Here is a 23,078-nt window from a genome sequence, read left to right on the forward strand (position 1 = left end):
GCGCCACCGCGATGGAGGCGGCCCTTAATCCACACCATGAAACAGGAACGGTGATCAAGACAGAACGGGTGGATGCAGTGCGCGTATCGAGCCGAGGAAGCAGAGGTCGAGGGCCGACGCGAACACGACGCCAAACACCGTGCGGCTACTGCGGCAGGGATGAACACACCCAAGATGGCTGCCCAGCACGAGGAAAGACATGCTCCAAATGCGGCATCCCCAACCACTTCGCCAGCGTGTGCAGAGGGGGATCTCGAGGACGGAACGCTTCGGGAAGACGATCAGCCGCTGGAGCGGTCAAACAACTGTCGCTAGATGAGCCCACAACATCACGCTCCACTAGGTCACACAGGTCGCAGCAACCACAGTACGATGACTCGTCTACAGACGACGAAGACGAGTGCTATTTCGTATCCTTTGTCAGTGAGCTGAAGAAAAGCCGACGGCCGCAACCCAAGTGCCAGATACAAATCCACGGATCACCAGCGATCGGAGTCATCGACACCGGAGCCACGGTGAATGTAATGGGCATTCAGCATTACAAAGCACTAAATCCGAAACCCACACTTGTTCCCTCTAAAGCCAGGATCTTCACCTATGGCAGTCAGGATCCCCTCCCACTGCGGGGCAAGATGATAGTGCAAGTCCGAGCAGAGGACCAGGAAGTCACGACCACGTTCCATGTGATCGACAAAGAGGCAGACCTGTTGGTAGGGAGCAACACGGCGGAAGACCTAGGCCTCATTGCCTTCGCGAACGCAGTACGAGCGCTGCAAGTTGAAGACATCCTACTCATGTTCCCCAAGCTGTTCACAGGCCTTGGAACTATCAAGCACCCACCTATCAAGCTACACATAGACCCTACTGTGCAACCAATTGCACTCCGACACCGAAGAGTGCCATTCCACCTGCGTGCCGCAGTCGAGCAAGAACTGAACCTGCTAGAATCACAAGGAGTGATCGAAAAGGTGTCCGGACCGACACCATGGGTGTCCCCCATGGTCATAGCCGAGAAACCGAAACAACCGGGGAAAATCCGAATTTGCATTGACATGAGGATCCCAAACAAAGCCATTCGCCGTGAGCGACACCTCACACCTACAGTCGACGACATCCTGACTGACCTAAACGGCGCCCAATGGTTTTCTAAACTGGACCTCAATGCAGGATATCACCAGCTGAGACTAGCTGAAGAAAGCCGATACATCACAACCTTCTCGACACACCTTGGATTGAGACGCTACAAGAGGTTGAACTTTGGGATCTCATCGGCAGCTGAGATCTTCCAGAACACGATCAAAGAAATCCTCTCTGGGCTCCAAGGAGTGCTGAACGTCAGCGACGATATCTTAATCCATGCCAAAACGAGCGAAGAACACCACAACAGGCTAAAAGCAACGTTACATAGGCTTTCACAGTATGGCGTAACCCTTCACAAGGACAAGTGTCAATTTTTCAAAAAGTCCATCGAATTCTTTGGCTATGTGTTCGGGTCAGAAGGAGTCGCTGTTGACCCCCGCAAATCGGTGGCTATCAAAAATGCCCCTGCACCAACCACGGCATCAGAAGTGCGAAGCTTCCTGGGGATGGCGCAATATTGTGCAAGGTTCATCCCCAACCTGGCCTCAATTGCAGAACCATTGAGGAACCTAACGAAGAAAGAAAACGCATGGCGATGGACAGAGACTGAAGCCAGAGCATTCGACAAAATAAAAACGGCGCTGCTAGACAGCACCACGATGGCCTACTTTGACACCTCCAAACCCACCGAAATAGTAGTAGACGCCAGCCCGGTTGGTCTAGGAGCATTGATATCGCAGGAGACCGAACCCGGCACATGGTCGCCACTAGCATTCGCAAGCAAAGCACTAACCCCGACCGAATCAAGATACTCGCAAGTCGAGAGAGAGGCCCTGGCAGTGAAGTGGGCATGTGCTCATTTCCACTTATACATCTCTGGACACCCGTTCCGCATGATAACAGACCACCAGCCGCTGATACCTTTGTTCAAGGGCACCGCTCCTCATCCACCCCCGAGGATAGAACGCTGGGCAATACAAGTGCAGCAGTACCAAATGGACCTCGCCTACCGCCCTGGGGCCAAGAACCCCGCAGACTTTCTATCCAGGCATCCAGGCCCAGAGGAGTGCCGACAAACAGAACTTGAGAGCCCCACTGAAGACTTTGTGGACATGCTGTCAGCTGCCTCATGTCCCCAAGCCCTCACAGCTGACGCCATCATACCTGAGTATGTGAACGACGCGGTCGTCCAGCGGGTAGCAGATGCCATACAGTCAGGGTCCTGGGAAAACTTCCTGCGGAATGTCAGCAATTGGAGCGAGGAAGACCGAACACGCCTGACGCAATTCTGGAGAGTACGACATGACCTGAGCCAAGCAAGCAATGGCCTCATCCTCAGAGGCCACCGGGTGATCATCCCCAAGACTCTACAAGAAAGGGCGACTATCCTAGCACACGAAGGACACCAGGGCACCCGCCGGATGAAAGCTAGAATGCGAGAGAAGGTCTGGTTCCCGAACCTTGAGGAAACTGTTGACACCGTGGTGCGCCAGTGCCGAGCATGCCAGATAACTAGCTCTGCGGACACTCCCGCGCCAGTAATCACGGAGGAGCATGCCCCATCACCATGGTCATGGCTCAGCCTGGACTTTGGGAGCTTCCCAGATGGGAGAGTCACCGTCGTGCTGATTGACAACTATACGAAATACCCGATTGTAGATCTTGCCACCTCCACTAGTTTTGCCAACATCCGCCCACTCTTGAGCAAGTCCTTTGCCATGTTTGGAGTTCCTCTTGTCATCAAAACAGACAATGGCCCCCCATTCCAGGGGAGCGAGTTCCGGGAGTTCCTACACAACCTAGGCATCCGACATCACCGAATCACGCCCCAATGGCCTCAAGCAAACGGTGAGGTGGAGCGGTTCATGAGGACAACCAACAAGATCCTGCGAATTGCCACTGCTGAAGGAAAAGACCCAGAGGAAGCCCTCCAACTATTTCTACAGGAGTACAGAAGCACACCCCACAGCACCACGCAACAATCACCATGGGCGTTGATGTTTGCCGGGCCGAGAAGAGACCTACTCCCCATGGCCGACAACTGGACACCTACACCCTACTCCCCCGGGCGCACCCAAGAAAGGCGGAGCAGAACGAATGAGAAAGCAAGCCACAAGAGGCGTGCCCAGTCCCGAAATATACAACCAGGCGAGACTGTGCTAATCCGGACCAGAAGGCCTGGAGGGAAGTTCAACACAGCGTTTGAGCCAGAGCCATGGGTCGTCAAAGAAACGCGGGGTACCGCGGTCACAGCTCGCCGGGATGGAGAAGAAGTAACTAGGAATGTCTCCTGGTTCAAACAAATACCGGCTACTCGACAACACACCTCCGACCAAGTAGAACCAGTGGGAGAGGAGTCCGAGACTGAAGCAGGAAGGTCCAATGATGCGAACACGCTTTTGAACACTACAGACCAGGGCGAAGCAAGCATCTCAACACCTAGCCCGAGGGCTGAGCAGGTACCGGCCCGAGGCAGATGGAGGTATGATCTCAGACCTAATCCAAAGCCGAGCCAGAAGCTGGCTGATTTCAGATGCTGAACTACCACTGACTATTGTTTTCAAATCCAAGTTTTTCAAAATCCAAGTTGGGGAGGGATGTAGCGCTCTAGTGCTCCGAGGGTCTCTCCTGAGCCCCGGAAGCACTAGCACACAATGTAACACTTTCTGGCCAGGCGTGGCCAGAAAGAGATAAATAAACGGACTGGAAGTGGCACGGCACTTCCTGTCCAGACCAGCACTCTGAGTGTGTGTCCCGTCTGTGTATGCCTGCCGCGCACACGTGTAGCGACCCCCAAGGCCTTAGGGATCGACGGTCCCCACAGTAAAGACAGTGTGGCCCTCTATAGTATGTGGGGTCTGGGGCCCACCCTCGTTGCCAGTGTACTGGGGCATCACCCTAGGCCTTAAGTCTGGCCTGTCTCACTGCAGCAGCAATGAGACACATGCATTATCTCCTTGCTGCCCGTTTTTTAGAGACTGTCCGCAGGAAGGGAAAGCCTGCATCACTTGAGGATTCCTGAGGATTTCCGAGCCTTTTTTCGTCACCCTTGACCTCGCAGCCCCTCGCACACAGGAGGTTGCAGACTCTGGATCAGCTGAGGACAGGAGGCGCGGGCAGGTGAGCAAGCCGGCGGGGCTGCGAGCACGCAGGCAGGGACTCCAATGACCAGGAGCCCCTGCGCGCCCATCTAACACACCTGGGCTGCTCTCCCCGCTGGCCACGCCCCCCGCCCTCCGTCCTGAAAAAGCGGCGGTTTGCTGAACAGAACGGAACCCTTATCTCCTTGCTGCCCGTTTTTTAGAGACTGTCCGCAGGAAGGGAAAGCCTGCATCACTTGAGGATTCCTGAGGATTTCCGAGCCTTTTTTCGTCACCCTTGACCTCGCAGCCCCTCGCACACAGGAGGTTGCAGACTCTGGATCAGCTGAGGACAGGAGGCGCGGGCAGGTGAGCAAGCCGGCGGGGCTGCGAGCACGCAGGCAGGGACTCCAATGACCAGGAGCCCCTGCGCGCCCATCTAACACACCTGGGCTGCTCTCCCCGCTGGCCACGCCCCCCGCCCTCCGTCCTGAAAAAGCGGCGGTTTGCTGAACAGAACGGAACCCTTATCTCCTTGCTGCCCGTTTTTTAGAGACTGTCCGCAGGAAGGGAAAGCCTGCATCACTTGAGGATTCCTGAGGATTTCCGAGCCTTTTTTCGTCACCCTTGACCTCGTAGCCCCTCGCACACAGGAGGTTGCAGACTCTGGATCAGCTGAGGACAGGAGGCGCGGGCAGGTGAGCAAGCCGGCGGGGCTGCGAGCACGCAGGCAGGGACTCCAATGACCAGGAGCCCCTGCGCGCCCATCTAACACACCTGGGCTGCTCTCCCCGCTGGCCACGCCCCCCGCCCTCCGTCCTGAAAAAGCGGCGGTTTGCTGAACAGAACGGAACCCTTATCTCCTTGCTGCCCGTTTTTTAGAGACTGTCCGCAGGAAGGGAAAGCCTGCATCACTTGAGGATTCCTGAGGATTTCCGAGCCTTTTTTCGTCACCCTTGACCTCGCAGCCCCTCGCACACAGGAGGTTGCAGACTCTGGATCAGCTGAGGACAGGAGGCGCGGGCAGGTGAGCAAGCCGGCGGGGCTGCGAGCACGCAGGCAGGGACTCCAATGACCAGGAGCCCCTGCGCGCCCATCTAACACACCTGGGCTGCTCTCCCCGCTGGCCACGCCCCCCGCCCTCCGTCCTGAAAAAGCGGCGGTTTGCTGAACAGAACGGAACCCTTATCTCCTTGCTGCCCGTTTTTTAGAGACTGTCCGCAGGAAGGGAAAGCCTGCATCACTTGAGGATTCCTGAGGATTTCCGAGCCTTTTTTCGTCACCCTTGACCTCGCAGCCCCTCGCACACAGGAGGTTGCAGACTCTGGATCAGCTGAGGACAGGAGGCGCGGGCAGGTGAGCAAGCCGGCGGGGCTGCGAGCACGCAGGCAGGGACTCCAATGACCAGGAGCCCCTGCGCGCCCATCTAACACACCTGGGCTGCTCTCCCCGCTGGCCACGCCCCCCGCCCTCCGTCCTGAAAAAGCGGCGGTTTGCTGAACAGAACGGAACCCTTATCTCCTTGCTGCCCGTTTTTTAGAGACTGTCCGCAGGAAGGGAAAGCCTGCATCACTTGAGGATTCCTGAGGATTTCCGAGCCTTTTTTCGTCACCCTTGACCTCGCAGCCCCTCGCACACAGGAGGTTGCAGACTCTGGATCAGCTGAGGACAGGAGGCGCGGGCAGGTGAGCAAGCCGGCGGGGCTGCGAGCACGCAGGCAGGGACTCCAATGACCAGGAGCCCCTGCGCGCCCATCTAACACACCTGGGCTGCTCTCCCCGCTGGCCACGCCCCCCGCCCTCCGTCCTGAAAAAGCGGCGGTTTGCTGAACAGAACGGAACCCTTATCTCCTTGCTGCCCGTTTTTTAGAGACTGTCCGCAGGAAGGGAAAGCCTGCATCACTTGAGGATTCCTGAGGATTTCCGAGCCTTTTTTCGTCACCCTTGACCTCGCAGCCCCTCGCACACAGGAGGTTGCAGACTCTGGATCAGCTGAGGACAGGAGGCGCGGGCAGGTGAGCAAGCCGGCGGGGCTGCGAGCACGCAGGCAGGGACTCCAATGACCAGGAGCCCCTGCGCGCCCATCTAACACACCTGGGCTGCTCTCCCCGCTGGCCACGCCCCCCGCCCTCCGTCCTGAAAAAGCGGCGGTTTGCTGAACAGAACGGAACCCTTATCTCCTTGCTGCCCGTTTTTTAGAGACTGTCCGCAGGAAGGGAAAGCCTGCATCACTTGAGGATTCCTGAGGATTTCCGAGCCTTTTTTCGTCACCCTTGACCTCGCAGCCCCTCGCACACAGGAGGTTGCAGACTCTGGATCAGCTGAGGACAGGAGGCGCGGGCAGGTGAGCAAGCCGGCGGGGCTGCGAGCACGCAGGCAGGGACTCCAATGACCAGGAGCCCCTGCGCGCCCATCTAACACACCTGGGCTGCTCTCCCCGCTGGCCACGCCCCCGCCCTCCGTCCTGAAAAAGCGGCGGTTTGCTGAACAGAACGGAACCCTTATCTCCTTGCTGCCCGTTTTTTAGAGACTGTCCGCAGGAAGGGAAAGCCTGCATCACTTGAGGATTCCTGAGGATTTCCGAGCCTTTTTTCGTCACCCTTGACCTCGCAGCCCCTCGCACACAGGAGGTTGCAGACTCTGGATCAGCTGAGGACAGGAGGCGCGGGCAGGTGAGCAAGCCGGCGGGGCTGCGAGCACGCAGGCAGGGACTCCAATGACCAGGAGCCCCTGCGCGCCCATCTAACACACCTGGGCTGCTCTCCCCGCTGGCCACGCCCCCCGCCCTCCGTCCTGAAAAAGCGGCGGTTTGCTGAACAGAACGGAACCCTTATCTCCTTGCTGCCCGTTTTTTAGAGACTGTCCGCAGGAAGGGAAAGCCTGCATCACTTGAGGATTCCTGAGGATTTCCGAGCCTTTTTTCGTCACCCTTGACCTCGCAGCCCCTCGCACACAGGAGGTTGCAGACTCTGGATCAGCTGAGGACAGGAGGCGCGGGCAGGTGAGCAAGCCGGCGGGGCTGCGAGCACGCAGGCAGGGACTCCAATGACCAGGAGCCCCTGCGCGCCCATCTAACACACCTGGGCTGCTCTCCCCGCTGGCCACACCCCCCTGTACGCCAACCAATAAGCAAGAGCCTATAGAGTATACATAGGACCATTGTCCCCGCTCAGCGGGAGCGCGCCGGGAGAAGCCCGGGACAAGGGCGGGACCGTCTGCGGCCGTCCGCGGTCGGACAAGGTTGGGTTGGGCCCAGAGTCCTGGTCAAAAATTCATCTTTGTTTCATATAATTTTGTTTTGTGTGGTATCTAGCCGTATTGTATTTAATAGAGAGGGGCCTCACTGGTATTTTTTAGGTGGCATAGTGGTTGTATTAATATTTATATTATATTTTATCTTTATATATCATCCCACTTAGCTCCTAAATATGGCATTAAGATCTGGGAAACAACGTCTAGTTCATATACAAACCTCCAAGGGTGTTGTTTCTGGTCCCCTCGATGCTTTTATCACTAGAGCGACGGGAATCCTGGAAAAGGAAATTGAAATGGTAGAGCATAGATTGTCCCTGGATTTAGTTACCGGGAAGCGTTCATCAATTGGGGCCCTAGCCCATGTCAAAAGCCCTGTAACTAACGCAGCTTTTAATTGTATTTCTACTACAGAGACAGAGGCGATAGTTCATGTAGACGGAGATGGAGTTATTGTATCCCCACCCTATGATAACAGGGAACAGAACCCAAACACTAATCAGACAAGCTATGAGGACAATAGCCAGTATATTGAGGATGACGAATGCAGCCTGTCTGATGCATCACAATCTTATGTCCCCACACCCCCCAGCGTGTCCAACTTGCCACAAAATAGCATAAACCCAACATCCCGGAAAAGAAAACATGTTTCGAGTCCACATGGGGAAAAGGTCCAAAAACAACCCAAAATTGATCTTACTAATAGAGTGAGCTTATCTCTTTCCCAGCCCCATCAAGGTCTCCCAATGGCGTATTGCCCCTCATTAGCTCCTTCGGGGTCATCAAATCCTTGCCCAACCTGTCTTAGCAGCGATGATACTTTATTGGCTAAGATGGAAGCAATGTTAAAAACCATATTGCTCCCGGTCTTAGAGAGAACAAGGTTGATGACCGCTAAAATAGATGTATTGGAATCAGCTGTCAATACCAACTTGGGTCTTTTGCAAAAACTAACAACACCTGTTACTGGGATGGGGGCCTGTAATTCAACCTGGGGCACAAATCCACGAGCGGGAAAACCTACTGTGAACCCTGCAGGGATTTCTGCTGTTAATAATAACAAACCCCTACCAGGGGTAAAACCTGCTGCCACTTTGACCACTGTCAGTAGAGCTCCCGCAAAGGATATTCCAAGGGATAAACGCCCACTAACTGCTAATAATGCCCCAGTGAAACATCCCTTGCCGAACGGCATGTTAAATCAAGTAAATAAAATGGTTAAAGACCAAAATAATTCCCAACAATCTAGGTCTCAGAGGACGGATAACCGAAAAATACGACCAACACCCAGAGTTAATTTACCACCAGAAGCGTCCCAATACACCATTGTTTTAACCGGGGTGGCCCCTTTAAAAGATGGCACTAAAGAGACCCAAGGGGACTTGCGGAATAAGGTTATATTCTGGTTAAACAAACATCGTCCTCTCCCACCCTCATCCCCCACCGAAATCCTCTATGTAAGGAGAGTTGATTGGGTGGGTAAGGGTTCAAAAGATTTAGAAGGGGACTGCATTCTGATTTCTTTTAAAGACCCCTGGGTGGTGGACAGAATTCGAAGGAAAGCAAGATTTGCCCGTCTAGGTGATGTTCAGACCCTGGACCTTGGCTATTTCTACCCACACACTCACATTAACTATCCTATGGGCCCCAACCAGTGGAAAACGAGAGGGGGGAGGTCTCGAGAGCCGATGAAACCTTACCCCCAACAGTACCCCCCGCTCTTTAACCATTTTGAGGTGCTGTCAGACTTAGAATGGATAGATTGACTGTGTGCATCCAGCCTGTCATCTAACCTGTTTATTGAGAACGGGGAAGTAGTACAATATCCACCCATCTCTGTTTTGGAACTAAATATGGACCACCAGCCTACGCCCCATAAGAAAACTAGAATACCGGCTGCACCAGTTGGGGATAGGGCGCCGTTTGTTAAAATAGAAGAGAATAGTGCCAGTAATAGGCCAACAAGTGTTAGTTTACCTAACTCCCATTCCCCTGGCAATGTCAGTAATAACCCTGTAGAATCCGATACATTGATATCTAACATTGTGTCCTGGAATGTAGCTGGAGTAAAGTCCCGTCTGGACTCCGAGGATTGGTTGGAGTTCATTGATAAATACGAGGTCGTGTTACTACAAGAAACCTGGGCTACAGCACCCATATACAAAGCCGGGTTTATAAACTTTTTTAAACCCGCAATAAAAAGTAATAAAGGGCGTGCATCAGGGGGACTGACAACGTGGGTAAAACAGGCTTGGGGTTATTCAGTCTCTGAATTATATGTGGATAATCCTGATATTTTGGCAATTAGGTTGCGCAAGGCAGGGGGCCAGGATTTGTTTATTATTAATATTTATTCTCGAGGCCTTCCCGGCGGCCGATGCCCCCAGCTGATAGGTGTCCTAGACAACCTTTTAACTGGCTGGAATAAAGGAACATCTATCATGTTAGCTGGTGATATAAACTGCACTATCGAGCCACTTTATCTGCCTGAGGATAACTGGGGGTTTGTAGAGGACGCAACATGGAAAATCCCGGAACTAACGAATCAAACACCTGTTAAAGCAACGGAGGCCGCCCTGAGCTGGACTGCTTTCTGTCTCACCTGGGGATTAAGGGCCGTAAATGGTCGTACCAAATCAAACATTGGCGCCAACTTCACATTTGATAATGGTGTGAGAAAAAGTCGTATTGACTATATTTTTTAAAAAATGGAACTTTGGAGCCTAATTGTTGATATGAAAATTGTTATGCGTCCGGAAAGTGACCATAATCCCCTGTCTATGAAACTTAAAATGTATAATTTGATAAGACTGGCTGAACCAGATCCTAAGGGGCAAGGGGTTTTAACCTTATCAAATGATCGGAGGAGATTGAAATGGTCCACCATATCAAGTGATGTAACTATACAGGCTAGTATAGAAAATGTGGTGAAGCTGGCATTAAATAATATGAGGAGTGATGTTGTTGGGAGGGGTCATACTGAACTAGATAGGATTATGGGTATGCATGATAAATGTTTTATCGAGCTTAAACAACTTCTCTCGAAACCCTGTAAGAAAGGTACTGGGCATTTGCAAGCCCCAAGAGCAAAATGGTACAACAGAGAGTGTAGGGAGGCCCATAGCTCTTTAATTGAGAAAGTCAAATCCAGAAACATGAGTGCAGTAAAGGTGGCTAGGCAATGGTACAAAAGAGTACAATGGGAAGCAAAGAGGGCGTGGGAAGATGATTATTGGGTGGATCTTTTGGATGCCAGTAAGTCTAATAATCAGATTAAATTCTGGGACATTGTCAAATGTGGTAAGGATGGTGACCTTCGTATCCCATCCAATCATGTATCCCCTGAAGCCTGGCTAAATCATTATTCTTCCCAATTTTGCTCAGAGGTTGCTGATCCTCCGCCCACACTGAATCTGTTACGTGTAATGCCCCCTTGTGATGTGATCATGACCTTCACTGAAACAGAAACGGAAATAGCTTTAGGCTTGACAAAGCGGGGGAAAGCCCCTGGATTGGATCAAATTCCAGCTGATCTGTTTAAGGCCAACACAGCCCTTTGGGTACCTTATTTAACAAATATAGCTAACGTTATAGCGAGAGGCGCCTGTATCCCCAAAACATGGAAGGGGGCTGAGATTCTCCCTATACATAAAAAGGGAGATAGATCAAACCCAGGCAACTATCGCCCGATTAGCTTAATTGATTGTTTTCAAAAAGTCTTCGCTCGCATGATCCTGGCGAGAGTGCAGGGGTGGATGGATCTTGAAAACATACTGTCCCCAATGCAGGCGGGCTTCAGATCTGGTACAAGTACCATTGATCAGGTGCTGCGCTTCTGTATGATCTTTTGGAAGGTTGTTACGCTTGGCGGTGGTACTATCTTTGCTGCTTTTATAGATCTGAAGTCAGCCTTCGATTTGGTACCGAGGGGAAAATTATGGCAGGTTCTGAGGGACCTGGGTATGCCGGGTGAACTAGTTGAGATGATTATTAGACTACACGACGAGAACTACGCCAGGGTAAGGTGGGGAGCACAAGGTCAATTTACGGACTCGTTTCCAGTAACACGAGGAGTTCGTCAGGGGTGCGTTCTCGCTCCCACTCTTTTTTTACTCTTTATTGACCAAGTAGTTAAATTTTTCATGTCCATCCATACCGATGCTCCATCCTTGGCGGGGACTAAATTTCCTATGTTGATCTTTGCCGACGACACCCTACTCCTCTCAAAGACCCGGGGAGGCTTACAGCGGGCCTTAAACCGTTTTGAGGAGTTTTGTAAAAAAAATGACCTCCAGATAAATGTGGGTAAAACCAAGTTTATGGTTTTATCCAGGAAAAAACTAATACGTAGTAGCGTACAAATGAGTGGGGTCAACTTGGAACAAGTTGAAACCATGACGTATCTGGGGGTCACTCTGGACCGTCGTCTGTCTTGGAAAGACCAAATAGCGACCCAGCAGTTAAAACTCGCCCAACTGACTGGATGTCTTCTGCGCGAGCAGAAGAAATCCATCACAAAACGGGTTATCCCTGCCCTGAGAATATATGACACCAAAATAAATACAGCCACACTTTATGGGGCAGAGTTATGGGGGTTTATGGATCTTTCGAGTCTATATAGAATTCAGTGTAGATTCCTTCGTAACCTGGTAGGGTTACCCCAATCGACTCCATTGACCCCTCTCTGCCATGATATGGGTTGTCCTCCAATTACGGACATGGCAAGATATAGAGTAGTGTCTACTTGGAGGCGCTTATGGACCTCTGAGGATCTTGTACTTTTTGCAAAAGAGCTAGCAGGCCATGGGGGGTTCTGAGCGAATCCCATGGCTCCGCTCGGTGAAAAAGAGTTTGTGCGACATGGGCCTAACTCATCTGTGGGTGTCTCCAGGTATTAATACTTTCCCCTCGAAAAAGGAATTTAAGGATTTATTTTGGGCCTCAACCCGTTTTTCCCTGGTACATGCTTCAAGTTCTGAGGGTCTAACGGGGCGTTTCCTAAGCTTTAAGCTGGATCCTGCCCGCGAGACCTACTGGGATTCTATTACCAGGCCATTGGATAAAAAATTGTATCATCAATTTCGGGTGGGCTCATTACCCCTGAATTCCTTTACTTCATCTTGGGGCAAAACCTCTTCAAGCTTTTGTAGCTGTTGCCCTGATCGTAAAGAAACCGAGGGTCATTTACTGTTTGCTTGTCCTCAATATACAGAACCCCGCTCCAAGTGGTTAAAACCCCTTTTTAAACGATTACCCTGTAGAAAATCCTCGGATGCAATATGGGCCTTAAAAACAAACACATCCGAAATCATTGTGATATGCCTGGCCAAATTTTTAGGCTGGGCTTGGGCAATTAGAGCCAGAAGGAACTCAACCCATTCTTAATCATATCCTGTAATGTTTTTCTTGTGTGCTTATTGTATTTCTAGACACAGGTTTACTTAATGTCTTGTGTAACTTATAAATGCTTAATAACTTTTTAGTTGTGGTTTTAGCCTTAGTGTAAATTTGGTGATATGTTTAAGTTTGGCTTTACATAACCGCTCGTATGTTGTGGTGGTTTTTTGATTTGTTCATGAATGTTCTACTTTGTCTTTTATGATTTTATCATCGAAATAAAGACATTAAAACCTGTATTATTGTGTGAGCTAAAGACATTGTGCGGTCTTCCCCCGTTTATTAAATAGCTTCTGCTACGCCTGGCCAGAGGATGTACAGGGTGCAGTTCAGGGGCAAATCGGGACCGCAAGGTCGGTGCTCAGTGACTGTTATAACGCTGCCAACTCTTGGAACGCCCTCTCATTGCATCTGCGGAAGGAGCCTAACCTGCTGTATTTTTGAAAGCTCCCAAAAACCATTCTTTTCAGTGACTGTACCTAATCCTCTACTTTCCTGTCCCTCTGTGTTCGTCCGCAGCACTGGGAGGCCTCAGGGTAGCCACCATTGCACTTAATAAATTCTATTTCATTTCAAATTCTATTTCATTTCATTTCATTACATCATGGATAAGCCCTAATCATCCACAAAGTGACAGTGTATCTTTTCTCCTTTACCCTCTTCCTGCTTTTCTGTCCTCCTTCTTCATCTATTTTTTTTTAATGGACTGAAGCAGCGCATCAAGCATGTAACTGGGAAACTTGGCAGCTATGCAAATTGAACCTATCCGGACAAGATAATCGAATTTGATTCAAATGATGGGAGAGCTGTAATGTCCATGGCAAACCCCAACAGCCTGTAAAGTGTGTCACCAGCATGCAAAATAAAGTTATCGAGCTTGAGCGCAGTAAAACGACCCTCCCTCTCGTCCGTGTATTTATTGCGCCCATAACGCCTCTGCTCCAGCCCGCCAGACACTATATACCACTTTACCAAGATGGCAACTACTGCTCATTCTCCGGTTGAAAACTACCAGAAAGGAGGGCATCCAATCACATCCACCTTCTTCTCCCTACACCAAGATGGTGGCCACTTATTTGCGCTTTGCGACGCCAAGTCTGCGAGAGCTGACAGGCCACCCTCCCCTTCTGCGTCATGGCGCACGCGCGTAAACAGTCCTGCGCGTGTTTGTGTGAGGGGGTGGGAACATGGCGGCGGGAGCCGCTTCTCGGAGAAGCTGAATAGACACATTTTGACTAGAGCGACGAAAGCACTGCGCAGGGAGAGGGAGGGAGGGAGAAGGGGGGCTACGGGGGAGGGAAGAGAGTCTGGGAGACAGTCGTGGAGGGAGAGAGGGAGGCGCTGCAGGGTCCGAGGGTGAGTGCGGCACGGGGAGAGCACTGACAGCAGCAAAACAAGGTGTACGAGAAAGTGCACCTCGGCCCGGCCAGTCCCATTACCCCAACCAAAACAAGCGGCGAAACATTCGCCGCCTTTCTCACTCAACAAGCACAGCACCAGAGACGCATACACCACACCAAGGGAGGTCTCTAAGCTAAGTGACACTCGCTGGGTGGAATCAAACGAAACACACTCCCTGCCCGAGTTCTGGGAATTTATTGGGATTACAGTCACCTACTGGGAAGAGCTAGCCGCTACAGACTACCCGCACAAACAAACACCAAAGGGAAGTCTTGACAGCTGGATAATGCAAGCAGAGACACTCCAGAAAAAGACCCAGACTGGGGATTAGACACTCGGGAGAAGACAGACAGATATGCAGACTGTGGGGAAGAGGTACCCGCGAAGAAAACTTAAACGTCAAGCCTGCTACGATCCTTTTCTTGGAGAGTGATCTGCTATTTACACGCCTTATATAAGAGGGACCTCCCCCTCGCCGCCCCTAATCGAAGGTCTGACAGCTGGATACGTAGGGGAATATTGTACACCCCAAATGAATATCTATCTGCGACAGACACAGAAGAGAGACTCATGGGAGGCAAAGGATCGACAAACTGGAGAAGACACACTCCTTGATCACTCGAGTGCCACAGGCTGAGGAGGAAAAAAACACATTTAAAGGTTTAATAGAGAGATTGTGGAGGAAATACAGTCACTAACTGGGCGGAAACAAGACGTTCAATGGAAGGGGACACAGCAATCAACGTATGAATTGGGGACACGACAACCACCATATGAACTGGAGACCGGATTCATTCTAAAGGGGATCAGACAAGGTTAACCGCCCCCCTTGGAGATTCGCAGAGCCCCAGGCTTGGAATTGAAGAGAGGCTCTCTGGGAACGAGCTGTGGATTCCCAAGCGTGCTCTGGGGCAGAGCAGACCGCCGGAGAGGGTCTATTGGGTACAGCCCCTCCCCAGGCTGGGGGGAGTGAGGGGCAGAAGCATCCAGACCAGCCGTGCACGAGGATTTGGCAGTGTATGTCTGGTTTTCCCCTGGCCCCAACCCAGACAGGTGAGTGTAAGGGGCGTTTGCAACTCTGCCCATTCGAAGCCATCTTCCACGCTTGGGGTTACAGTAGCGTGATAGCAGTGGTCTTGTTCGATTGCAAAAATGCATGACTGATTGTGTTGCTCCCGCCTTAGCTCTTTGAAAAGCGGACAGTTGCTCGTCCGGAGAGCTAGGCATGTGACATTTGCAGCAAGAGGGGGAGGCGGGGAGTATAGGGCTTTTGCGAGGAGCGTGCTCAGGCAGAAAGCACACGCGACTGGTGCAAAGGCAGATAGACTGGTGTCAACAGAGAGTCGAATCGTTTTTGGGCTAAGTTGTGTGTGTGTGGGTGGAGGGAAGATACTGGGTCTCATTAAACCATTATTTACAATGCGTTATCCCCCCCCCCCCTCCCCGGTTGTGTGTCGAGGGCTTAAATAGTACGTTGGGCAAAGAAGGCCTTAGTCAGGATAAGGAACGGTTGTTTTTCGTGGATGGAGTCATCCCAGGGACATTAGTCATCGAAAGAGATGGGTTTTATGCAGGCTAGGACAAAAACAGGATTCCCAAAGTGGAATCCCACACGAGCCTCTAGATAGGGGTGTCCTTAACCACTTGTGGTTGTGCTGCCAAGTTATAAGTTGTCTCTTTAAAATTCCAATGAAAAAAAGAACTAAGTGCTAGTCCCTACGACTATTGATCCTTAAAATTCACGAAGGCCAGATTGATGACACTCAGGACAACACATTGCTGTTACTGTCTCTTGATGGGAGATGACCACCATTCTTAGGGTGGGACATATTTATTCACTGGGGCTCGATCACTCCAAAATGAATGGTGACTCTGCTCTTTTGAAGGTAGATGAGCAGAGATCATAATTCTGAAGGTACATATTATTTTATCCACCAGCACACCAGGAGGATCATAATCTTGGACAGTCAGCCAAGGATTTACTTGCAAACTTGTTGCAACTCTGATGGTGAAGTCAAACGTTATAGCGCAGGAATAGTCAAAGTATTGTTCAGTGTGTGTTTGAAGCCCCCCTGACCATTGTATGTGGTCCCCTAATGAAGAGAAGCGCTAGGCTCTTCTTTACTTGACTGAGGAGTAAGAGTCAGAAAGCTGTTCAAGAGAAAGCATGTATTGACAAATTGACGGAAGTAAAGGGAAAGAAGCTACGGTGTCCTGCATCACTTATCTTCAGGAGAACATTAGTCTTTAATGATGGAACAAACATGTAAAATCTGATAAAAATCTATTCAAAAGTGTATTTCATTATTATGCAGACGCATTATACCCTAGTATGTGGAAGAGGTGTGGCGCCGCGGCCAGGGCGACTGACGCTGGAATCTGGGGACCACGGTTCGATCCCCGGCTCCGGCGGCAGGTCAGCCCAGCACCATGTGACTCTGGGCAATAGCTCGCTTAATCTTCCCGACGGCCCCCCAGCGCCTAGAGACCCTTACGGGTGATTGTGCGCTTTAAAAATGTGGACTTTACTTTACTTTAGTACATCAGATTATATCACTGCAATTAATTAAAAGTGATACTTTAAAAATAATGAGCATAGAAACATTCATGCTCTTGGTGGCCTAGGTTGTTGCTATACATTGAATAACATTATAGTCTATTGACTCAAACACAAGAAGGATTTGTACAGCGCACACCCTGAACTCATGTATTTCAAGTTGTGCTCATATGTGAAAATGAGGAATAGGCAGAATTTGTACAAAAGTAATGGCTGGAATGCTTGAATTAATCTTCACCATTGGCAATTCCTCAGGGCTCCAATTCAGTACCTGATTATGTTGAACACTGTGCTACCTTAGTTTGGACCTAGCCATATGCAAATCAGTTTTGACCTGTTCCAGTCGCAATAGTCCAGGTTCTCAATGAACCGGAACACAAGTTAGGGCTCATCAGCCTGGTGTTACTTGGTTCCTGTGACACAGTGTGCATGGGACCCACGTTTGGGCATACCCATGCCACTTAGTGAGACATACTGAAATAATCCTAAAATGATGTGTGGAATTCATTGAATTAATCTCAGCCATAATGGGTTGGAATGCTACCCCAAGCAAATGCCAGTGGCTAAGCTTATTGCATGCATCTTCTCATCAGCTTTTGTGTGTTTGAAATGCAAAAAGGAGGCAAAGAGAAATAAAATAATTGCTTGGCTCACGCAGTTTGGTCAAGTTGGGAATCTGGGAGGAATCTCAGGTTTTTTGCTTTTTTATTATGCAATTCAGCTAAAAGATGGGTAACGCTTTCGCCCTCATTTTGCATCAAAAGTGAATGCTTTTGTCTTTATTTCTTGGTGCATGATATTGGAGCATAGGTGACAGACAAGCCACATGAAGTTTTGGTTCTGTTTGGGTTCCAGAATCCAAGAGAACAGCAAGCTGGGCCAGATTAAGTCATCGAGCTCGAGCTTAACTTGATGATTCAGTGACCTGCCCATCTCCATTACATAATGGCAATTAAGGGGTCAAAGGCATCGGAAGGATACGATTAGACTATCAAACCATCTGGTGAAACAGGAGTGCCGAAACCAGGGCTTCAAGTGGGAAGCAAAAAGTAGGGGGTGCGTGGCTCAAACACACAAACTAAATTTCTGTGATCCCTATAGTGTGCCACCTGGCCTGTATTTTGGTGCAAGATTAAGTAAAATGTGAAACGGGAACAAAAAACTGAAATGGTTTACTGTAACGTTTTTACATGAATTATTCAGAAATCGATCAGTGTTGTTTGCCAGTATGTAAATATGGGGCCAAATAGGGACCCGTTTCCACGTCCGTTTTTAATTACTAACAGGTCTGAGACCTGAAGGGAGCCATCCACCTAAAGCCTTGACAAACACCACAGTGCAGCACTCTTCATTTCAAGAGTCATAACACAAATTTAGTGAGTGGACTATGAAGCTTGGTATAATCAAGTGATTGTTTGGTTACATCCTGTTTTCGTACCAAATACTTACTACCAGTGTTTAGTTTGATTTAAGAGTTTCCCGTTTCTTTTTATTTTTTCTTATTTAAAGAAATGGAGCAAAGTAATATGCTAAGAAAGTGATTAATGAAGAGTGCGCAATTTGTCTCAAGGGGAGGCAGAGATTACAAAGAAAAACATGCATTCCGTGTCATTAGTTCCAATCTTGCGCCATACACATCAGCTGGTGGTGCAGGTGGCACCCATGGAGGCTCAGGAACGTCTATCACTAAAGCTATAACCTTTCCAGATTTTAAATAGAGTTCACAACCAGCATATTTTGGCAAAGTGGTAAAATCAGGATTAAACATTAAATCTTCTATAGTCATGGACAATGTTCCAGTTGTCCCATGCCTAGTTTTGGTGGTTGAGTGTTTGTGTCTGCAAACCTCTGTGAATTGCTCACTGTTTTGGTGCTCTGTGCCAAAGATTTTTATAGCACTTGGTACCTGAGCCTGTTTCTAAGCATTCCTAGTGTTTACAGTTAAGAGACTAAAGGCATAAGTAACTTGTGAGGCCTAAGATTCTATTTCGTTCTAGTTCAGTAATAACGTTATTTCCTTTGTACTTGACTTGCCAAAGGTATCGATAATAAGCAGTGAAGGCTTACCCTACGATGTGGTAAAGGGATAGGGACTCAAATGCAGCATAACACCGCCCCAATTCCACGGGAGTGGTGTGCTGTTTTATTGTGATCACCGGCGGTGCGCTTTGAGATCCCCGAGAGTGTGACGCCGAGCTGGGGCAGCACTGATTATCCCGGCTCCCACACTCGCAACGGAGCCAAGATGGCTGCCCCATTCAGATCTCAGAGGCTGGTGTGGATTCCTGACTGCAGCGGTTCATTTTTGCAGGGGATGTGCTCCCTTAGCCCTGCCTGGGGCACTTTCATGCCAGGCGAGGAGAGGCGGCCGTCAGCACCAAAGTGCTGGCCTATTGCCATTTGGACCAGTGGCTGCCTGGTCACCAATCTGCGCAACCCGGGCTGGGGGCTAGTAGTCATCCTACTGCGCTTTGTGCTGACTGTTTCCAGAGCTTGGTGCGGACAGTCAAGGAGGGTGTGGCGCTTGAAGGAGCGAGGTGGCATTTTGGAGAGTGCAGAAGATGCCAAGAAGCATATTGGGGACAGGAGGTGAGCCTGCATTTGCCCCCTACTTTCAACTCTCTGTGGCTCGATACTGCTGATGTGCCAGTCGTCGCCACCCCCTTCAAGAGTACACCTCGCCTAATGCAGGACTAATGAAGATTGCTACAGACTATTGACGCATGAAATGCCACCTCTTGTTTTCCTCAATCTTGTGACTCACCAGTTACAGGAACGGTGAGGTGGTCCCCATCCCAGCATTGGCGAGAAGATCATACTTTGTAAATTTGTATTTTTATTTCTCCCACCCTTAATGCTTCTACTTTTATTAAAATGTAATCTCGAGTGAATCTGCAACTTGTATATAAGTAACTCTAACCACTAGTATCTGTAGTGGCTTTTGTACTTACTACCATTCTTATGTGAATTTATAGTTTTTCTGTTTGTATCTTTTAAGTAACTCATGCCCTCAGCCTTATGTAATGTAACTGGTCCTTTTGTAAAGTGCTCTGACACCTTCGGTTAAAGTTCGCGCTATATAAAACTGCATTAAATAAAATATAATGAAATAATAAAACACAGTATTGTCAAAATGATTACTTTTGTAGAGACTAGAAATTTAGAAGACTGTGTGGAATTAAACCTTTTAATTCCACGACTCACTATCAACACAATGTACATGTTTCGTTTCCCTTATGCTTATCTCACACCCTTCATCCCCTGACCTGCACCCTACTGCATCAGTATGGTCCTCAGTCACACTACAGACCAACCATTTTGGCTTATATCAGAGTAGAGGGAAGAGGATTGTAGGTCCATTCAGTTCCCCTGGACAGATACGCAATAATCAAAAATAGAATGGACACTAGTTTCTACAAAACCATTGGTTTGTACTCGAAAACTCTCATAGACATCCTGATTTTATCGTTGCGGTGTATCTTTTTTCCGCCCCACCAGGAGTCGTGGCGTATTCATAGGTTAATCGATTAACGTGCTGGGTGCCAACCTCACCCGAGGCTACCTCCGGTACAAGTAGAAGTATCCAGATATAGTGAGAAAAGGAGGTAAAAAATAGTGACTAGCCCAAATAGTTATTTATTGAAAAAAGAGAGGGGTCTAGGCGCTATCAGTAAAAAATTACGATATGGAGGTAATCATGTTACTGGATTACCGCATGTCTATAGAAAATATGTCAACATGTTTCAGCTCTCTAAGCCCAGCCGGGTCTACGGAGCTTTCGTCAGGACAAGAACATATACAAAAAAGAAATTGGATAAAAATAACTCACAACTTGTGTAGTTTTTGGTGATAAGTGTCGTTGACTTATATTCAGATTTCCAAAGCTGTGGAAACAAAAGCCAACAATATTAATTATATATGTGGCTAATAATTTCGGGTTAGGCAAGCAAACATGTGAGAATGACATGTGGAGCACGAACAAACTCCTTTTTGGGAGTAGCTATCATGTTGATGGTTTCAACGTAGTATCGAGGAGGAAGAGGAAATTAAAACTAAAGTCTGAGCATAAAATTACAGTCTAGGTTAGATACTAGGAAATGAAGTATCTTCACGTAGCTTGTTATCGGACACATTGCACTCTCTACTGGATATGGACAAATTTGAAGCCCTTAAAACAGTGGTAGTTCGAAACCTAATGCTATTTTTAACACACTACAGGAATTATCTATGGCAGTCTGAAACCAGAGGCTAACTGTAAAATACTACAGGAGTTCTAGTGTAGTTACCTGCATTCAGCTCGATGATAGCTTCAACAGGGGTCAAAGAGTCGCTTATTGGTCTTTGCTGTGAGGGTTACAAGAGAGTACCGCGCATTAATAAAAGTGCTCAGTCGCTTACCAGATTGAGGAGAACTGGATTTGCTGCTGTTCTTACCCACGTGGAACTGTGTAGATTCCCCTGTGCTGACTCTGCCCCTGGCTATGGGCGTTTCTCTTTCTGGTCCCTCTTATGAACCAGGACCTAGGCATCAAAAACGGACTAAAGTATATACATTGTACTCCATCTAAGATGGCTGCCTCTCGGTTGAATAAACGAGTCCTATTTTCTCAATAGGATCGGAATAGATGGTGCATACGATATCAATATATGTGCTCACCAATGTTATACAAATACAAATTGAGGTGTTATACTGCCAGAGGAAATACATCCTCAACATCAGAAGTGTGTGTATTAGAAGGCAATGCGTCACAAAAAAAAGGGGGAGTGTGGATTATGACTGATTGGTAAAGGGACTCGTCTGGCCAAAAAACGGTTGAACAGAATTTCTCAAAATGATCACTATTCTAAGTAGATCCAAATTTGGTTCAATAGAACTGGTGCCAAGGAATATTATCGTTCATCCCCACAACATCCGTTCTAAGGCGGTCCACCCACCATTTGGACCGCCTTAGAACTGTTACCACTGTTCCACGTGGGTAAGAATGGCAGCAAATCCAGTTCTCCTCAATCTGGTAAGCGACTGAGCACTTTTATTAATGCGCGGTACTCTCTTGTAACCCTCACAGCAAAGACCAATAAGCGACTCTTTGACCCCTGTTGAAGCTATCATCGAGCTGAATGCAGGTAACTACACTAGAACTCCTGTAGTATTTTACAGTTAGCCTCTGGTTTCAGACTGCCATAGATAATTCCTGTAGTGTGTTAAAAATAGCATTAGGTTTCGAACTACCACTGTTTTAAGGGCTTCAAATTTGTCCATATCCAGTAGAGAGTGCAATGTGTCCGATAACAAGCTACGTGAAGATACTTCATTTCCTAGTATCTAACCTAGACTGTAATTTTATGCTCAGACTTTAGTTTTAATTTCCTCTTCCTCCTCGATACTACGTTGAAACCATCAACATGATAGCTACTCCCAAAAAGGAGTTTGTTCGTGCTCCACATGTCATTCTCACATGTTTGCTTGCCTAACCCGAAATTATTAGCCACATATATAATTAATATTGTTGGCTTTTGTTTCCACAGCTTTGGAAATCTGAATATAAGTCAACGACACTTATCACCAAAAACTACACAAGTTGTGAGAGTTATTTTTATCCAATTTCTTTTTTGTATATGTTCTTGTCCTGACGAAAGCTCCGTAGACCCGGCTGGGCTTAGAGAGCTGAAACATGTTGACATATTTTCTATAGACATGCGGTAATCCAGTAACATGATTACCTCCATATCGTAATTTTTTACTGATAGCGCCTAGACCCCTCTCTTTTTTCAATAAATAACTATTTGGGCTAGTCACTATTTTTTACCTCCTTTTCTCACTATATCTGGATACTTCTACTTGTACCGGAGGTAGCCTCGGGTGAGGCTGGCACCCAGCACGTTAATCGATTACCCTATGAATACGCCACGACTCCTGGTGGGGCGGAAAAAAGATACACCGCAACGATAAAATCAGGATGTCTATGAGGGTTTACGAGTACAAACCAATGGTTTTGTAGAAACTAGTGTCCATTCTATTTTTGATTATTGCCAACCATTTTGGCACCTAGGAAAATGTTTAACACCCATGATTTAGAGGGTGATCCATTCATACTGAATGGAGAATATCCCATGTCTGTATATTTGTATGTTTGCAAAGAGGGTGACCATATAGAAGTCCACGATGGCAGTTGGTGTGTTAGCAGTATGAATAGTATTCAACAGAGAGGGGCACCATCCAAATGATGGTTAGTTAACAGGTAGGCAAGGGTATTGCAGATAGAAACCTGTAGCTAGATACTCCCATTACTGGGGTGACAGAGCTTTCTGTAC

The 23,078-nt window shown here is 48.6% G+C and overlaps 1 protein-coding gene across 2 annotated transcripts in view; it reads left to right on the top strand.

Moving 5' to 3' along the window:
- Positions 1-14,117: 14,117 nt before the first annotated feature.
- The window catches only part of NCOA1 (nuclear receptor coactivator 1), a 986,743-nt gene continuing 977,782 nt past the window's right edge, over positions 14,118-23,078 (top strand). For both annotated transcript variants that reach the window (XM_078649914.1, XM_078649919.1), the window contains exon 1: positions 14,118-15,262. The gene's annotated coding sequence lies outside the window, so the exon portion shown is untranslated. The remainder of the gene's footprint in view (positions 15,263-23,078) is intronic.

Source organism: Lissotriton helveticus, chromosome 6, assembly GCF_964261635.1.
Source record: "Lissotriton helveticus chromosome 6, aLisHel1.1, whole genome shotgun sequence".
NCBI lineage: Eukaryota > Metazoa > Chordata > Amphibia > Caudata > Salamandridae > Lissotriton > Lissotriton helveticus.